Source organism: Bos javanicus, chromosome 23, assembly GCF_032452875.1.
Source record: "Bos javanicus breed banteng chromosome 23, ARS-OSU_banteng_1.0, whole genome shotgun sequence".
In the NCBI taxonomy this organism is placed as follows: domain Eukaryota; kingdom Metazoa; phylum Chordata; class Mammalia; order Artiodactyla; family Bovidae; genus Bos; species Bos javanicus.
This window is the reverse complement of record NC_083890.1, coordinates 50,836,113-50,852,267: the sequence shown is the minus strand read 5'-3', so window position 1 is coordinate 50,852,267 and position 16,155 is coordinate 50,836,113. Positions and strand designations below refer to the sequence as shown.

Below are 16,155 nucleotides of genomic sequence, written 5' to 3'. Positions count from 1 at the left end.
CCCGCGGGTTCGGCCTTTTATAACGAGGAGGGTGGGGCGGCCCGCGCAGGCCGCGCCCCCAGCCCGAGCCCCCCAGTCCCCTTCGCGCTAGCGCTCTCCAGGCCCCGCTGACGTAATGCTCCGGGCCCCAGAGACCGTCCAGGGGGCTGGACCACGGGCCCGCGGCCAATCGGCAGAGGCTTGCGGGCCGGGCGCGGCCTGGGGGCTGCGCGGAGCCGGGTTGGGGGCGTGTGCATTGTCTAGGACCTGGTGGGGGCGGGGGGTGTGGAAAAGCTGGGCACCGAGAATTGGGGGTGGGTGAAGGAACCCAGGGCGGGAGGGTGGAGACGCGAGGGTGACCAGCATGGCAGGCCGGGTGTGGGGGGAGAGCGGGCACCGGGTGTGTGGGGGTGGAAGGCTGGAACAGGTGGAGGGGGCGCCAGGTGCTCCGGAAAGGAGCGCGCTGTACTGGGGCGCCGGCCGGTGGTAGCGGCGGTGGCCTGGGTTTCGCTACCACCGCGGACTGCGGCTCCTCTCCCACCTTCGGCCAGAGCCCCCTGAGCCACCATCCCCGGGGAGACGGCTGCCCCTTTCCCCAATCCCACGGCGGTGCGGCGGCCGCCGAACCTCGGCCCCGGAAGGACGTCCTTGTGACAGCTTGTTGGGGCCGAAGGGCCGTGACCCTACACACTTAAGGCCCAAGGGCCCCAGGGTGCCCTCCGCCCCGCCCCCAGGATACGTGCGTCCCCTCTTTTGTCTCCGCCAAGGGCCGCTCGCTCCCTTTCTCTGTGGCTGCGGCATCCGGGGACCGGGCCACCTCGGGGCCTCCACCGCCCTGCCCGACCCTGTCCAAGAGTCCACAGCTCTCCGGCTGGTACCCAGGACCCCTCCTCCCGCGGCTTTTGTTCCTTGGGAGCCTGTGGGTTGGGTGTGGCTGGCTGGCCGCGCAGGGTGGACGGTCCAGCGATCAGAAGAGGGTGGGGTTCGGAGGCGGGGCTGCGGCAGAACAAAGAGCTGGAAAACGTGTGGGCCACCTCCCACGACAGAGCGTTTGACAGTCACCCTGGGTTCCGTTCATCTTTTGTCCACTAAGGGGACGGGTCCCCAGGGAGATCGCCCCCTGCCCCACCGCTGACGTTCTCATCATCCACCAGGCGCCGGAAGCCGAGGCGGCCACGAGGTCCCCAATCTTGGTGCTGCCCATGCGGGCGAGGGGCCCGCCTGGAGACTGCAGCACGGGCGGGCGGGGGCCGCGCGCGACCCTGACGGTCCACGGCGCGAGTGCGCGGACGCGGCCCCGACACGCCTTCAAACCTACAATTTCTAGGGAGTCCAAGAAGGAGCAGATCTCTTTGTTATTTTTCGTGTGTGTGTGTGTGTGTGTGTGTGTAAGTGTAAGAGAGAGCGCGCTGGAACCTGGTCCCCGCAATTCCGTGGGCGAAGCTTCCTGTCCCCCACCCCGACCCTTGACGGGTCGTCTGTAGGTGACGTGACCCCTTTTCATCCTCAGGCCAGAGGGGTCGAATGACCTGGGTTCCCCCTGCGGAGCGCAGCCCGCAGCTGTCGAGTGAGACCCGCCCCCCCCGCCCCCCAAGTATCAGCAAGCTGTCATCGCCTCCCTTCCCGCTGCGGGCGGAAGGGGGGCTTTCAGCTCAATTCCAGCGCACAAAGAGAGACAGAGAGAACAAAAGCTAGGTGCCCCCAGACACCCCCAGCTCGGGATGGCGGTCCCCAGACGCGGCTGCCGGAGTCCGGGTGGGGAGGGGCCGGCCGAGGGGCAGAGCGGCAGAAGGTCGCCCACGTGCCCGCTTGCGGGGCTCCAAGGACCGAGTCCTGACCCCGAGTTAGCGCTAGTCCTCTCCTGCAGATGCAAAAGCGTCCAGGGAAAAGGATGCCCCAGGTCACGCCCCAAGTCAGAGTCGGCTCAGGCCAGCCCTCAGGAAAGGGATCGTGTCCAGGCAGAAAGGGCTGTGGTGGACCCGGGGTGACGGCTCGGGCGGGACCGAACCGCGCGGGAAGGAGGCAAGCGAGGGCCACACCCGCGCAGCCAGAGCAGAAGCGCCGGCTCGGTTCCAGCCGGCCGGGGCAGAGCGCCCCCGCCCGCCGGGATCCGCCTCTCGCCCCGCGGCTGAGCCCGGTCGGCCCCTGTCTCACGGCCAGGTCTCCGCGGAGGGACCGGGGTGGACTCTCGTGTCCAAGAAGATATGGGGAAAACGCCCTTTCCCCGGGCTTTCTCTCAGGAACGGGGCTTAGGACGGGGTGAGGCTGGAACTCGTCCTTCGGAAAGCCTGATGCCCTCGGGGACGCAGCATTTCAGGCCCCAGAACCGCTTTCCTCTCCTTCCGTTTGCCGGGCACCGTCTGGCGCCCCCGCCTCCACTGAGCTGCCAGCCTCGTTGGCCGCTCCACGCCCCCTCCTCAATTTGGAAGCATGATACTGCATATCTTAATTTTCCCAAGGAGCTGGTTTTGCGTGGCAAGGGTGAGTCTTGAAGCCAGCCCGCCCTCCCCTGAAGTTTTCAGTTTGTCTGCCAACCCTTGTCACCTTTATTGGGGTAGTTGCCAGAGAAGAGGCTGGCGAGGGGCTTTCAAAGCAAAAAAAAAAAAAAATTCATCTCAGTTCCCTCTCCCAACATCACAGCATTTCTTTCTGCCTGTTTATTACACACAATTCCTCTCCATCTGGGTCACTGTGTATCAGACGTGAAGGTGTTAGAGCAATATATTTTACCGTCCTTTACATGCTATTAATTTAAATAATGCATTAACATTTCTAAATTGTCCCCTCCCTCGACCGTTGTAGAAATAACACTGTAAAATAAAATCCAACCTTTATATTAGGCATAACATTCTGTGGCCGAGGCGAGTAAGATACCCCTTAAACTACTAAAATTCTATTTGCTCTCACACTTTTCAGAGTATTTTCAAGGACAAATTCTCAAGTGATTTTGCATTCATCTGTAACACAGAGAGTCATTGTGTTAATTAACTGAAGAAGTCTGATTGGGAGGGGGCATTGCATAGCCGAATGAGTAGTGAATTGTTACAGCATTATTTTCTTAAACCAAGGTGTGTGCTTTTGCATAGACTGAAATTGCAAGGCTTAGAGCTTTCCGGTTTTCCCACTGCCTGCCTGCATTCACTACTTAACACCCAGCTCGCGGCGCGGGTAGCCTGACAGACGACTCTGCAGTCGAGATGCCCGCGGTTTCCTGGGCAACCGACACTTAGCCAATGAATGAAGAGGAATGGAAAGAAAGAGACTGCAAATCCATCATTATTTCCTTTTTCCACTCGTCTCAATGCGCTCCAGCTAGAAATATTGGAAAGCTACCAGCCCTAACATTTATGTAAAGGAGTCAATGGCCACAGAACCGGGACTAGGAAGGGGTCCAGCCATTCACTGTGACTGGGGGTGGGGGGCTCCTGGGACCCGCCGGGACGGGGGCTTTCTCGGCTGTCACTGCCCCTGTGAATGGCCCCCTTTCCTCCCCTCATGGGAAGCCACCGCTCCCGCAGGGCCGCCCCAGGCCCTCTAATCAAAGGGCCGGGTGGGAGGCTCGGAGCCTCGTCTTCCGCGGCCGTGGGGCCCTGAGGGAGCAGTCGGCCCAGGTAACAAAGGATGGGACCGAGCCGGACGCTGCTGAGGCCGGGAGTGCGGGTGGGGGAGGGGCGGCGACCTCTCCTTTTGTTCCTCCGTCAAGCCGGCGGTTTCCCACGACCGGCCTCGGAACTGGGGTGAAAGTGGCCTCAGGCCAGCCTGAGAGCGCCGGGCTCTTCGCGCAGAGCGTTGCCTTCTTTGTCCTGCAGGTCGGCAGAGGGAGTCCACGCACTCCGGACCCCGCGCCCTTTTAGGCACGTCCCCTCCCCCACTCCGTCGGAGCCCCTAAGTAAGATTCGCCGGCTGGGGGAGGGCAGGCCAGAGGATGCGGACTCTGTGAATCCTTGGTGAAGCCAGATTGTGCGGAAAAGGCAAGCAGAGGGTAGAAAAGACCCTTGAATGGGAGCCTTCCGGAATACTAAGACCGGCAGGTGCAATCCATGAAGTCACAAAGGTAGAAATAAATATATGAAATGAATGCTACACTCAGGAATGTATGCGGGTGCATTTTAAGCTTCAGTGCGGTCGCTGTAGTAGTGTGATATTCATGTGATTGCGCGGCTGCCCCCTCCCAGTAGAAACCGGTCCTCCAGCCACTGGGCACATGGAGATCCAGGCGGCTCACCACTTCTCTTCTAGATCTGCCCAGACCTTTGCCTGCCACTTAAATAAAATGAAAACCTGTGTATTCAGATAGACAGAGGCGCACAAGTCCACAGAGTGTCTGTGACTGTCTACCCTTTGCCTCTGGCATTTAGATGTCTGGTCACCATGAACCATTAACCTGGTCACTGATGTCTTCACTGCAGAAGCAGGTCACCCTCTGAGCAGGGACTCTTGGCTTGACCTGCCCAGCCTTCTTGTCACTGGCCACTGCACATTCAAGGTCCATTTTCAAGAAAATAATTCCTTAAGAGAACCTCGGGGAGAATTTCACTCTTCCCAAGTAATCTCTACAGAGACAATTTATCAAGACATTTGGTTTCTCACACATACTCAGAAGAACTGAAAGAATTTTGTAGAGATCTTTGCACACTCAGGTCCATAGCGGCATTATTCACAATAGCCCAACGTGGAAGCACCTGAGTGTCCAGTGATAGACGGATGTATTAACACATCCATCCACATGTGTGGTCCACACACACGCACGGAGTACTATTCAGCCTTTAAAAGGAAGGATGTTTTGACACCAGCTGGAACGCGGACGAACCTTGAGGATACTGTGCTTGGTGAAATAAGCCCGTGGTGAGAAGACAAAAATTGTATGATCTAACATATACAAGGCACCGAGAGTAGTCAAGTTTGCTGAGGCAGAGAGGGTGAGGGGGCTGCCCAGGGCCTAGGGGAGGGGATGGGGAGCGAGTATTTATTGAGGACAGACTTTCAGTTTTGCAAGATGAAAAGAGGCCCGGAGAGGCCTGCGGCGGCGGCTGTACCACAGTGTGAATGTCTTAATGCCAACGAGATGCGATTGTAAAAACGATCGAGAGCGCAGATGTCATGCTTGTGTGCATTTTACCACAATTAAAAATAGTTTATTACTCTCTGTGAAATATGTAGAGGCATTTTTTTGTCTTGATGCTAATATGGTGCCCCAAGTTTCTCAGTGGTGGATAGATGGATGGATAGGTGACAGGCACAGAGAGAGTAGACAGATATTTTAAATACGAATGTCAATTTCATCGTCTATTGCGCCATACTCTGCACCAAAGGTCAGAGGCATCTCAGCACTGATTGGCTGATGGCTCTCCTTGTTCTTACGTCTCCACCGATGCCCTGTGGTTCAGTCTCTGGTCCAAATTCTTAACACAGCACTGAGGCCACTCCAACCCGGGAGGTCTACCTTCCCAGTGTTACCTGCCCCCTTCTGCCGCCACAGTGCGTCCCAGGAGACTTGAACCTGCCCACCCAGCTCCTTTTCAGGATGTGTTCTCCAGTCTCTGAGTGTCCGTCTGCTCCGTTGACTGGAGAAGCCTCTCCTCTTCTTTACTGGTGACATTTCCATGGTTCTTCCTGCCGCAATACAACTGCCTGCGACCCTCCCCACCCCGACCCCAGCAGGTCACCTGGAACAATGAGTTGGTGAGGCTCTGCTCCCAGAGGCTTCTTCTCTGGTTAGCGTCGGGCTCACATTTATTACCTAAAAGCAGTGATCATCCCGCTCGTTCATCGTACACCTCTACCCATTAAAAAAGAGTTGAGGATACACGCCCAGCATGTACTCAGTCGTTTCAGTCGTGTCCGACTCTTTGTGATGCTATGGACTGTAGCCCATCAGGCTCCTCTGTCTGTTGGGATTTCCCAGGCAAGAATACTGAAGTGGGTAGCCATTCCCTTCTCTAGGAAATCTTCCTGACCCTTTTATGTCTCCTGCGTTGGCAGGCAGATTCTTTACCGCTAGCACCATCTGGGAAGCCCCACAACCCCAACATATTTATTATTTATTTATGCCCAAGGTATTTATCCATAAATTGTATACATTTATTTTTACAAGCCAGTATCTCGAGGTACCATATTATCCTGAGTGACATCAGAAGGTAGTCAACATTTCAAATACACTATTGTCTAACTTCTAATTTTATTTTGGCCAACATCAGACTTGGGCTACTCATGGTTTTCTTACCTGTCAATGGGCTTGACTAAGAGCCCGGTCCCACCACTTCATGGGAAATAGATGGGGAAACAGTGTCAGACTTTATTTTTCTGGGCTCCAAAATCACTGCAGATGGTGACTGCAGCCATGAAATTAAAAGACACTTACTCCTTGGAAGGAAAGTTATGACCAACCTAGATAGCATGTTCAAAAGCAGAGACATTACTTTGCCAACAAAGGTTCGTCTAGTCAAGGCTATGGTTTCTCCTGTGGTCATGTATGGATGTGAGAGTTGGACTGTGAAGAAGGTTGAGCACCGAAGAATTGATGCTTTTGAACTGTGGTGTTGGAGAAGACTCTTGAGAGTCCCTTGGACTGCAAGGAGATCCAACCAGTCCATTCTGAAGGAGATCAGCCCTGGGATTTCTTTGGAAGGAATGATGCTAAAGCTGAAACTCCAGTACTTTGGCCACCTCATGTGAAGAGTTGACTCATTGGCAAAGACTCTGATGCTGGGAGGGATTGGGGGCAAGAGGAGAAGGGGACGACAGAGGATGAGATGGCTGGATGGCATCACTGACTCGATGGACGTGAGTCTGAGTGAACTCCGGGAGTTGGTGATGGACAGGGAGGCCTGGCGTGCTGCGATTCATGGGGTCGCAAAGAATCGGACATGACTGAGCGACTGATCTGATCTGATCTGAAGAGCTTATGGAAGGAGTAGAGTCTAAGCTCTGCCATCTCCTTATTTTTCATGTGTTTGCATCGCTAATATCTTCACTTTGCAGTTTCTTTTCTGTAGTGTTTTAAGCCCAGCTGTGAGGATCAGTGGAGCAAAATCTAGGTAACGTGGTGGCCAACCCACCAACCCTTCCTCCTCTCCAGGGAATGATTCACAACAGGTGGCCACAACGCACAGCATCCTGTGAGGTCCCAGCATCACTGGGAATATTAACTGTTTAAAACATCAACTATTATATTAATTTCTTAATTTTTATGGTAGGGCTTCCCCTGTGGCCCAGTGGTAAAGAATCCACCTGCAATGCAGGAGCCACAGGAGATGCAGGTTCGATCCCGGGGAAGGGCATGGTAACCCACTCGAGGATTCTTGTCTGGAGAATCCCATGGATGGAGGAGCTATAGGAAATAAGTATAAATAGGAATTCTCACAGTTTCTTCCCACACTGCAATGGCTGCTTTGCCGGCCCCACCTCCAGACTAGATTTCTGCGTGAGGATGGGGTTCATTCCATTGAGGCCTCTGTTTCCTGCTGGTTTTTGACCCCTTGATGGCAGGAACCATGTCTTATTAGCCTTTATATCTCCCACATTGCTGGAAATTAAGTGCAGGCAAACAATAAATATTCCTCTAGTAAATAAAATATCTCAAATATACAGCAACCAGAGAACCGAGCTATTTCCAACACACGCAGAAGAAGCAGGTCAGAAACAGAAAGAGACGAGGTCATTTATAAAGGTGGAAAAAATCAGTTATCCAGACGTTTATAAGCAACAGTCAATGCTAGAACATGATAGAACAATTCCTATAAAATTTTTGAGGAAAATATGCCTTAATATTTGCATGCCCAGTTACATTTGCTTTTAATTTTAAAGGTAATAGGTATTATAAAAGAACTGAGGAAATGTAGCTTCTGCGAGTCATTTTGGAAAGAAAAAAAGAAAAAGCATCTCAGAGAATGTACAGCTAGATCTTGGAAAGGTTGGCTGTTTGACAGCACGTGACCTAAAGATAAGGGTCCCTCTGAACACAGCCCAGAGACAGACACAGAGTCCTTCAGCTGGTCCTTCGTGAAGGATGCTGGAAATGCTTTTCTAAGACGCTGGCCAAGGACCTGAGGCTGCCAGATCGTCATCAAGTTCCCTGAAATTGGAATTATTACCTCCTTACAGGGAATTGGTTGTTTGCCAGTTTATTCTGGAAGCTTCTCTGCTACAAAGAGTAGAAGATTTCAAATGATGGAACAACAGATGCACAGACGTTTAAAAATGTCCCGTGAAAATATAAAATTCTCAACAAACCGTAAGATTTCAGGCAGAAGTCAAAGCAACAAAGGCAATGTTAGAAGTCAGGATGCAAAGTAAGAGTGTGCCTGAGGAGGTGAGGGGGCTTCAAGACACACTGTCGGGGGCTTGAAGAGAGGAACCAGACTGCAGTAGAAAATCCGCTTCTTTCTTTGATGACGAAGGATAAATGCCATGGAAAGAAACAGGACAAGCTTCCGGGAAGCCAAAACTCTATGGAAATATCACGTGTTTTATAAGGAATTCTGTAAAAACCCACAGAGGCAGAAAGAAAAATTTTAAAAAGCTGTAATAAAACTAAATTAGTAAACAAAAGATGAGGTCTAAACTCCATCAGGCTTATGAGGAAGACGACCAGATTTAAGAGGATCGTGGAGGAGTGATGGAGGAATTAGGAACACTCTGAGCTCCGTGAACTAACAAAACTATGCAGAAACCCTTAGAAAGATGTTTGAGGTGCCTTGCTCACAGACAGAAGGAAATCGAAGTTTTGAATCACTGCATTTGCAGGTGGCGCGGAGGCCAGGCCCTGCAGCAACAGTATTTTAAAGAAAGCGGAGGAAGATGCAGGGTTCACAGACACACGGCTGCTAAATCCTTTGTTTCCAACGTAAGCTGAGGGCAGAGAGGTCAGTTGGGCATGACATTTACCCTAAAATTTCTGCTGGGCTTGCAGCACAAAGCGAGACCTGTGATGACCCCTCTCTTGAGATACAGGGTTCTGGAAAAGCAGCTGATCCACAATGCGCATAAATAGGAAAAGAAACCCAGAAGCCTCCAGCTGCAGAGGAAGTGAAAGCTCGGGGGCAGAAGAAGGAAGATACCCTGAGTGCAGGATGGCAGCAGAGACGGCTCACAAAACCCCAGGCTGTCCCCTGGGGGCGCGTGACAGCTGGCCCGCTGTGCTCACCGGGGAGGAGGGTGACATATGCCAGGCTGGGACAGAAACCAAGCAGCCAAACCCGCGGCTTCTCCATGCTGCTCTGCTCACACCACAGGACGCAGTACCCATGGCTCTGGGTTTCTCTTCTTTAGGGAAGAGATAGGCTCCAGTGATCTGTGGACAGGCCAGGGGGATAAATGAGGTTTCTGGGAAGAAATCTGCCTAGGCCGCAGGCTCCAGGAGCTGTCATGAGTAAATACAGAGACCTCATCCTTCCGGCAATGACGAACGTCCCGGGTGATGCTGGTCTGAGAACTCGGTCTTTAGGGAGGATGACCGAGGGTGCCCACAGGGCCTGCTTCGACACTACCTCGCAGAGGGTGGGCTCTGGGCCTCTTCACTCTCTCCCACCCCTCGCTCCCGCTGGGCTCCCCTCCAGGCCTGGGGGACACTGCCTCTTCCTAGCATGCTCACACGTGGTGGGATGCCCTGCAGAGAGCCCCTCTCCAGACTCCTAGGCCCTCTGCACTCTGCTCTGACCTCAGTGACCTCCCTGCTGTCCTCCGACCCCGGAGCGGGGGACTGTTTGCCGCCACCTTTTGCAAGATTCGGGAAGGTCTTCAGGCTCCAGAGCTGAGCCTTGGCGACCCCCGGGACGGCTCTCAGGCCTCTCCCTGACCCAGCTCCTGACAGTGAACGGGCCATTGGTTGGACTCCACTTCTTGTTCTCTTGTACTGACTCTTGTTTACCTAGGCTGAGCCCCAGACAGAGGAGACCCTATAGATGCAGCTGCCCACAGCACTACCTGCTTTATTTTGTTACTGTAATCTGAGTAAATTATTTTAAACATTAATGAAAATATGATGAAAATGACCTACCCTTAAAAAATATTTGTAAAGTTTAAAAAAGTTGTCAAGGTACTTTAAGATGGAAAAGGAAAAAACCTCGCTGTAATTTGAAGTGCAGGACTTCCCTGATGGCTCAGTGGTAAAGAATTTGCCTGCCAAGCAGGAGCCACGGGAGACTCGAGTTCGATCCCTGGGTCAGCAAGATCCCCTGGAGGACGGCATGGCAAGCCACTCCAGTATCCTTGCCTGGAGAATCCCATGGACAGAGGAGCCTGGTGGGCTACAGTCCGTGGGGTTGCAAAGGGTCGGACATGACTGAGCGACTGAACAACGAATCTGAAGTGCAGCGAGGCGGTGTCCACCACCTGCCTCTGCATGGCAGTGATTCCCTTGGTCAGGAATCAGATGGTGCAGAACGGCCGCAGGGCCTGACCTTTTGTCCTCGTCCCTGTCTTCATCCTGGACACTGAGGGAAATCGGGCGTGTGCCCGAGCGGGGCAGGCCCGCTGTCCTCATGATCAGAAGGACCCAGAGAGAGGGGGTCCTGTCACAGCGGAGGGCGAGGGTGAGGAAACAGAGCTCGCTTCCCAAAGCTTCCCTGGTGCTGGCCTTTCCCCGGGCCCCAGGCCCTCCCCAGGACAGCAGGTGGGCCCCGCAGGGGCCTCCTCGGGGCCCTTGGAAGTGTGATCTTCCAGCCAGCACAGCTCGCATCATCCTTCAGGGTGGTGTGAGAGCCCACCGAGTTCACCCAGCAAACGTCTGCTGTGTCGGGCGCTGTTCTAGGCCCAGAAAGACAAGCAAACGACCGGGCGGGACCCCCGCCCTCCTGGAGCTGAGCGGCAGCCCAGGCGCTCAGGTTAGTGAAGCCCCGTTCCTAGGGTCTTTGATGTTTTTTTTGTCCTCATCTCCTTCCCCTCATTGCTTTTGTTTAGCCCGTTCTTACGCTTCCCCAAACCTTTCTGTTCTCTGCTAAATCGAGCGTGTGGTCAGACAAGTAATTAAGGGCTGCAGAGGCCGGGGTGACGGTGAGTCTGGGCGGCTTGCGGACGAGGTGCCGTCAAGGTGAGTCACGGAGGTGCTCTCGGTCATGGCGAACCCACCCTCCCATCACTTCCCTCCCTCCGTCTCTTCCTCTCACTCTCTCTGAATGTTTGCAGAGTACCTGGTGTGGGAGACAAGTGATTGATTCTGGGATTTCACTTAAAAAAAAAAGCAAACCCTCACTTAAATACTGGTGTCTTTAGTAATTACAGGATCATCACAGAGGTGACCCCCTCCCCGCCCCCCGGCCAAAGGCAGAGAGAGGTGAGCCTATTTTCTGCGGTCTCTGTGAGGTCCTCTTTGCTCCAGACCAGCCACCCAGACTGAACTCTCTCTGAGCCCCCATGCGCCCACCTGGGAGGGGCGTCACGTGGCCCTGGGCTCAGTGTCCACGAGGTGGGCGCCTCCAGGAGCCCACGCGGTGATGCGAGGGTCTAGGGAGAGGCCTGTTTGGAAAGCGTGTGCAGAGGGGCCGTGGGGCGGGGTGCTGGGGTACTGGGGTGCTGAGGGAGGGTAGTTGGGCCTGTGCGACCTGGAGGATTTCATTTTAGCCGCGAGAAGACAGTGACCGAACTGCGCCGGCTGACCGCGGTCTCCGTACCTCTTTAGCAGCGATGCGCGTTTCCAGAACCCACGGTACCCCGTGAGGCCGGGAGGTGAGCCCTGTTCTCTCTGCCCCGAGCCCCATCCGGCCATGAAAATTCGAGATGAAAGAGGAGGAGCTGAAGGTGCTGTGGTTTTCCTGGTGCGTCTGTGCAGGAGGGCGGAGGCCCGCCGGGCGCTGGTCCCGAAGCCTCAGGTCCACCCTGTGGGCCCAGTAGCATCTGGGCGGCTCTGGAGCACTCCCCGCCGCCCCAACGAACCCCAGGCTGGGGTTGCAGTGCTCTCACTGCTGTGGTTGGACTGGAAACCGGGCCCTGTGGCAGGGAAGGGCTGGGGTACAGGAGACGAGATGTGCAAGCTGATGAGTCAGGAACACAGACCGGTGGGGACGTCCTCTGAACCCAGAGCGAGGCCTTAAAGACACTTGCAAGAGGAGCCCAGGTCACCCAGACCAAGTGGGCGAGCAGAGAGCGAAGAACACCCCGTCTGAACTCAAACCGCGACCTAAATGGAGAAACGGAAGCGCAAGGACGCCTCCCTGGGTTGCGGCTGAGAGGACACGAGGACGTGCCAGCGGCTCCCCGCCTGCAGCGGGCACCCCAGTGGGCACCCCGGCGGGCAACCAGCATCCACACTGCTAGCTGAGAGCACACCAGGGTTCAGGGTCTGGTGCCAAGTGGGTGGGAAAAACCCAAGTGGCAGAGCTGGGCCCCGGAGTCTGCACTTCTGTGCTGTAACTGGAAGCAAAGTGCAAGGAGCGAGGAGGTCCAAGTGGGCAATGCACTGACTGCTTGCCTGGAATGCTGGCTCCTCACCTCAGCACAGCGCCCAGGGCCTGTGGGCAAGGAGCTCACCACTGAGCTTCAGCCTCTGCAGCCGGGCGGAGGTCCTGCCGCCTCCCCCGTGGGCCTGCTGCGGAGCCTGGCTGGGCGAGTGACTGGCAGGGGCTGCACAATGCTTCTTCCAGGCCTGGAAGCCATGGCGGGCTTTTAGCCACAGCTTCTAGAGAAGAGTGTCCAGAAAGGGGCGACTGACCCAGAGGGGCCCTTGGAAATGAAGTTGACCTGGAAGTTTACAGGAGAACTGTGAACCAGGACCTTTGAAAGATCAGTAACAAACAATTCAGGGTTTGTTCTGGGTTCTTGGAGAGTGTTCCCGCCCGGGTCCTTGGACTCTTGTTCTAGAAGTTGATAGGAGGCCAGACAGAAATCCAGGCATATCTCCACTGGGGGCTCGGCAGCGCAAGGGAGCCAAGACCAGCAGCAGGTGCCCTGGGTGTTCCCTGAGGAGGGTGGGCCGGCCCCTTAAATGGGGTGAGCGTGGGGGCAGACTGGAGGGTGCTTAGGTGGTCTGCCCCCCCACCCCCGGGGCGCTGTGCGCAGAGACCATGCACAGGACCCGCCTTTGCTCCGGCGCCTCGGAAGTGCCCTTTTTGTATCTTGCTGTTCATAATCTTCTCCGCTGGGCGCGTACCTGCAGCTATTTTTAGTCCCGGCCCTTCAGTATCTTTGTATTTTTGTATTTTGTTGCTCGAGGAGACGTCTGTCCAGATACAAGCACTGCTGCGGCTGGTCCCAGGGCCCAGACTGTCTTGAGGGCCTGGCACAGTTTGCACAGCAGAGCGCGTGGAGGCTTCTTAGGGTGACGTGTGTGTGTGTTGGTTGCTGACCCATGTCTGACTCTTTGCGACCCCATGGGGTGCTGCCCGCCAGGATCCTCCATCCATGTGGTCTTCCAGGCAAGAATACTGGAGTGGGTTGCCGTTTCCTTCTCCAGGGGATCTTCCCGACCCAGGGATCAAACTCTGGTCTCCCGCATTGCAGGCAGACTCTTTACTGTCTGAGCTACCAGGGAAGCCTTCTTAGGGGTCTGGTTAAATACATCATATGAATGTAGTTGACTTCCCAAGCTAAGGCCACCTTTCTTTTTCTAAAAAAAAAAAAAGGAAAAAATTATGGTAAAACACATACAGTTTCCCTTTTACCCATTCTGAAGTATAAGGCCTGTGGTATCACGTCCATTCACACTGTTTTGTAGCCATCACACCATCCATCCATAGGACTCCTCATCTTGCAAATCTGAAACTCTGCCCCATTAGACACTAACTCCCGGTTCCTGTCCCCCGTGCCTGGCTTATCCCACTGAGCACAGTGTCCTCGGGTTCCTCATGTTGCAGCCTGTGGCAGAACTTCCTCCATTTTTAAGGCAGAGTCCCCACGCTGAGCAGGGTCCTAGACATTCAGATGAGGGTTTATTATGGAGCCAGGTTGGCCGGGAGAATCCTGCGGACTGAGTCCTCCCCTTCCGTCTGCGTCAGTGCCTTCTCAGCTCATCTCTCTCCCCGTCTGTGTACCAGCCTCTGAACCTTCTCTGCCCTGTGTCCCCAGGTGTGTTCTCCAGGCGGACCCCAACTGCTCATCACCCCGCACGTTCCCCCACCCGTGCCCAGGCCTCCCACGGTCCATCTGACTCCTCTCATCCTCCTGCACGGCGCTGCGTCTTCCAGGAACTCCTCCTGAGGGCTCCATCTGCGCGCGACGCACCCACCCAACCCACTTTACTTCTAGCCCAGCCCTCACTGTGCTGCACTGTAGTTATTTGCTTTTCCATTCTTTTCGTTAAAAAGAGCTTTGTTTTCATTTTCTTTTGTTCCCCTGGTGCCTGGCACACAGTCGTCACTCAATAATTTGTAGGATAAACATATGCATGGTTAAGTGAAAAACTGCGAACTCACCTTCCATATAAACCAGGAACCATCATTAGGATCAATGGACTTAATTATTGCATTTTATGGACTGGGATAAAGACCTTTTTGGTGGAGATGTGATAAAGTTTGGGGCAAATAGGGAAGGGGCCGGTTCTGTTTAGATCTGGTTCTGTGCAGAGGCAGTGGAAAAGGTGCCGTGGAAGGCCTCCTGCTCTCTGAGTCTATAAATACCTGTATAGACACATAGACTCTTAGGCTATTCAAGGATCGATTCAGAAAGTGCTCAGATCAGAGGGGACGGCTTCACAACTCTCCTGGTGGGCACTGCACGCCTTCCTGGGCCCCACGGTGGTCTCCATCTCCCGCCCCGGCGAGTAACCGGGTATCCGGCAGCACCAGCACCGATGCACCTGCGCCCCGCACCCTGAGCAGGTCCATTCATCCGGCCGCGCTCCGGAAGCTGAGCCTCGGGTGTGGAGGGGTGCGGCCCTCCCCGCGCGCCGGGCTGGGCAGCCGCGGGCGGGGCGCGCGCTCAAGGGCATCTTTGTGCCCCCAGCACTCGGGGCGGGCCTGGAGCACAGATGGCCTCAGTAAATGTTTGCCGAGTGAGCCCATGAAAGGGCGTTTTGTCGCTGGATCTTTTCATTTTTCCCTTGGCTTGCTCCCCGCTCTCCTTGAAATAACAGCTGCTTTCATGGGCCGGTCTTTCGTTCTTGGGCCGCTGGACTCGTCTTCAGGACCGGCAAGAAAACACCAGGAAGGGACACGGCCAGCAGCCACGGTCTGGGCACAGCAGGTCTACGCTCTGGGAGGGGCTCGGGGGCCGAGCCAGGGAAGGGGCTGTGACGTTGTTGCAGACCCCCAGGGCTCTGAGCCTCCGGCCGCCTCCCCTCCCCCTCCCCTCCCCTCCCCTCCCCTCCCCTCCCCCTCCCCCTCCCCTCCCCCTCCCCTCCCCTCCCGTCCCCGCCCCCTCCCCCGCCGGGCCTTGCAGACTGAGCGCCGCTCTGCGTCACGTGACCCTTCCCCGGGAGCCGCACAGTGTGCGGGAGAAGCAGCTTTTGTTCTTCGTCCTCCTTGTCCGCTCCTGGGGGGTCCTCGGCTCCGAGGGCTGCCGGGATTCTCACGAAGCCTGGGGGGCCGCGCCCGGAGCCGGCCGGGCTTCGTCTCCTCCAGCCTCCACCGGCAGCTGTGTCTCCACTTCCTCCCGCATCTCCTCGTGTCAGCCACCCCACGGGCTCCCCAGCGCCTTCAGGGGGCCCCTCTCAACAGCGACACACCCACGACGGCCACATGTCCCCACCCCAAGGGGTCCACCCCATCCGTGAAGTGGGTGTGAGTTTGCCCATCTGAAAAGTGCTGAGTCACAAAACAATCCCATTGAGAGCAACCTAACTGAAAGGTTAAAAACTGGGATGGTGGGAAATTCTGAGGTCTGGGATGAGAGAAGAATAGAAGTCCCCCTGGCTTTGGTGACCCGGGCCAAGTCCTTGCCCACCTTCAGGGCCGTGGCAGGTGTCCAGCCGTGGAAGCCGACAGGGATGCAGTGTTGAACAGGCTCCCTGCCCCAGCCTGTGCACTCCCCGCATTCCCGCTCCCTGGCTGGCATTAGCACCCCCTCCCTGGTGATGGGGGAAGAGGCCCCATTGTGTAGGTAGAGGCCCAGCCCTGCCCGCAGTGACCAAGGGTCTTTGGGGTCCCTTGTCCCTCCTTGTTCATTTCCTTGTTTGAAAACTCGAGTCATAACAGCCAACTCATGGGATCCTTGTGAGGGTCTCCCCCAAGTGGCTGGGCACCTGCCCCCGTTGTTAATTATTGGCTGGTCCCTGCCTGGGGTGGAGAAGGCAATGGCATCCCACTC

General features: G+C 55.6%; 1 long non-coding RNA gene across 1 annotated transcript; it reads right to left on the bottom strand.

Moving 5' to 3' along the window:
* Positions 1–5,073: 5,073 nt before the first annotated feature.
* On the bottom strand, positions 5,074–15,208 carry LOC133236779 (uncharacterized). Its single transcript, XR_009733036.1, has 3 exons — positions 11,589–15,208; positions 9,125–11,108; positions 5,074–7,504 (listed from the first exon to the last, which is right to left on the bottom strand). It is a non-coding gene; the product is annotated as an uncharacterized LOC133236779 (long non-coding RNA).
* Between the last annotated feature and the right edge of the window lie 947 nt (positions 15,209–16,155).